This window comes from Silene latifolia, chromosome 2 (genome assembly GCF_048544455.1).
Source record: "Silene latifolia isolate original U9 population chromosome 2, ASM4854445v1, whole genome shotgun sequence".
Taxonomy (NCBI): Eukaryota; Viridiplantae; Streptophyta; class Magnoliopsida; order Caryophyllales; family Caryophyllaceae; genus Silene; species Silene latifolia.
Genome location: NC_133527.1, coordinates 77,548,503 through 77,551,473, shown reverse-complemented (window position 1 = coordinate 77,551,473; position 2,971 = coordinate 77,548,503). Strand labels below are relative to the sequence as shown.

At 38.8% G+C, this 2,971-nt stretch overlaps 1 non-coding gene across 1 annotated transcript; it reads right to left on the bottom strand.

Moving 5' to 3' along the window:
* Nucleotides 1-1,922: 1,922 nt before the first annotated feature.
* On the bottom strand, nucleotides 1,923-2,029 carry LOC141644536 (small nucleolar RNA R71). The gene has a single exon (XR_012544150.1). It is a non-coding gene; the product is annotated as a small nucleolar RNA R71 (small nucleolar RNA).
* Nucleotides 2,030-2,971: the final 942 nt, after the last annotated feature.

Below are 2,971 nucleotides of genomic sequence, written 5' to 3'. Positions count from 1 at the left end.
GCTACGAAAAGAGAAGCCCTTCTCTCAGAAAATACCGGGTCCTCCTTGCTCAACTTAAAAAGTGTAATTACTAGGTTAGCCCTTAGTTAACCCTAATGCATCCTCCCTAATTTTCACTATAAATACCCCATTAGGCTAATTAGAGGAGCATGTTCTTCTTATCAATAATTAGTGTAGTTAATATCAATCAAACCTCTCTTCAATATTGTAATCAAGTATTAATCAAGTTTTAATCCAAGTTTTAGTTCTGTAATCTCTCTTTTGTTCATCCTTTATTTTGGGTAATTGAAGATTATTTGGGTTATTATTGGGAGATTGACAACCTCTCAATCTAGCATTCAAGTACTTCCATTATTCTTGCTTTATTATTGGAATCATTAGTAGGTATAATCTCTTAATCCCTTTTTAATTATTGTTAATTACTTTCATTTATTTATCATGTTTCATATTGTTGGTATGATTGACAACCTTGCTAGCATGATCAACATGATAATGAGTGAGTAGTCTCTTAGCTAGGGTTAATGGGTGATTAGGGGAAACCAACATGGGGAATGATTCATGCTTAAATTAATATGCTTTCATGTTTTATTTGCTTGCTTGTTTTGATCTCAACTCATGCACATGTTATATTTGATGAAATGCTAAGCCTATGAATCCTTGCATTTACTATCATCTTCTATCTTTTCAATGAGACTTGTAAGATATAACCCAACTCGAGTCTCATTAGACCATGCATGTTGTTGAGTAGGGAAGATTAAGTCGACTTGTAGGTGTTGCAAAATCTAATCGATTCGGCTCCGGGACCAAACTTTCCTAGGATTGTAAGATATAACCCAACTCAATCCATCACAACAATAATTGCTTGCTTATAATTTGAGAACATGTTTGTATGATCATATCCCATGATTCCCCTATGATCCCATGACACCCTAGTGCCTTTAATCAATTGTTTACACCCCTTTAATTCATCTTGCTTGTTTATTTTCATTGTTATTCTAGTTTAGTAACCTTCTACATCAACCCAATTTGTGACACCCCTTAGACACCACTAGTTACAATAGAAATCTCATTTCAACTCCCGTCCATTGGGATCCGACCTTTACTTGCCTCTTTACTAATTGTAGAGTTGCTTGTGGAGCTATAAATTGTGTTTTGATTCGACCGTGACCAACGACCACATCTTAATTTGTGAACACTTAGCGGGATCGCATCAAAAAATGGCGCCGTTGCCGGGGACGGTGTTTGTTTGACTTAGATTTCCTTTTTGTTATTAGTTGTGTCTTTCTTCGCCTTGAGGAAGTAAAACTCCTCAAGGTTTGTTCTAATTGTTTTTGAGTTGTTTGATATTTTGCATGTCTAGAAGGTTACAAGGTGATTTGTTACCTTTTGACCGTGAAATCGAAAGAACCTTGACGAACAATAGGAGACTTGTTAGGAGGAATTTGAGAGGTGTTAGTGAAGTTGTTCAACCCACTAGTGAGTTTGTCAATCCTTTCGCAATAGAAGGAGAAGAAAACCCATTACACAATACCCCACAAAATCCACCTACAATGCCAAAATTCTCGTCGCACTCCGTACCCACCGAGGAGAATCTACCAAATGGTACTCCTACACCGCAACATCTCACCGGAAATTTTATTGCCAAGTCCGCCTTCATCCAACTAGTTGAGAGGAGCCAATTCGGGGGGATGCCTAGTGAGGATCCTCATTCTCATATGGAAACCTTTTGCGACTATTGTGATGCTATCTCTCAAACGGGCGTGACTCAAGACCAAATTAGATGGGTCTTATTTCCTTTTTCCTTAATCGGCACCGCAAAGCAATGGTTGAAGGGCCTTGATAAGGCCACCCTTGGAATAGATTCTTGGAAGAAGTTAGCTCTAGCTTTCTACAAAAAATTCTACCCACCGGAAAAGACCAACATGCTAAGAGCTCAAATTACGGGTTTTAAGCAAAGGGATGAAGAGTCTTTGTATGAAGCTTGGGAGCGGTTTAAAGGTATTTGTCGCTCATGTCCTCACCATGGACTTAGCGAATGGTTTTTGGTACAACAATTTTGGAATGGTTTATATGAAGATTCTAGGAACATTCTCAATATGGGATCAAATGGAATGTTCACCGAAGTTGATGACAATCAAACATGGAACAAGATTGAGGAAATGGCGGTCCATAACTCACAATATAGTAGACCTCGCAAGGCTACTAGAGGAGGAAGGCATGAAGTGGACTCCGTTACTCAATTGGGTGCTCAACTTAGTGCTCACATTGACACAATCAACTTGAAGTTTGAACAAGCTATGGCTAGACTTGAGGAAAACTCAAAATCATCGAAGCATCATGTTAATGCCATGACGGCATCCTCATCAATCCCAAGTGGGATATGTGAGAATTGTGGAACTTTGGGACATGACCAAAATGAATGTAGGGGAACAAATGAACAAGTGAATGCTTTCCAAGCATACAAGAGTGGTACCCCTTATTCCAACTTTTACAATGAAAACACCAAATTCCATCCAAATCTCTCATACAAAAGCCAAAATGTTCAAAACCCTCAAACAACATACACTCCACCACCCATGAGAAACCAAAATCAAAGACCCTTTTACAATCAAAACCAAGGTTACCAAAATCAAAATCCATACAATCACCAAAATGACCAAGGCTTTGATGTCCAAAAAGCGGTCCTCCAAATGCAAAAGAACCAACAAGAATTTTTCACCCAAATGCAAAAAGATAGCCAAGCAAAGGAAACCACCATCAACAACATTCTAGCTCACACCAAGATGTTGGAAACACAATTGACTCAACTAGCATCTTGAAGCTCACAAAGACAAAAGGGGCAATTACCACCTCAAAGTAATCCCCCTAGACATGAAACGGTTAGTGCCATTCACTTGAGAAGTGGTACAAGGTATGAAGCACCGAAGAAGCAAGTTGAGGATGAAGTTGTGGAAGCTAGTGAAAAGGAAGA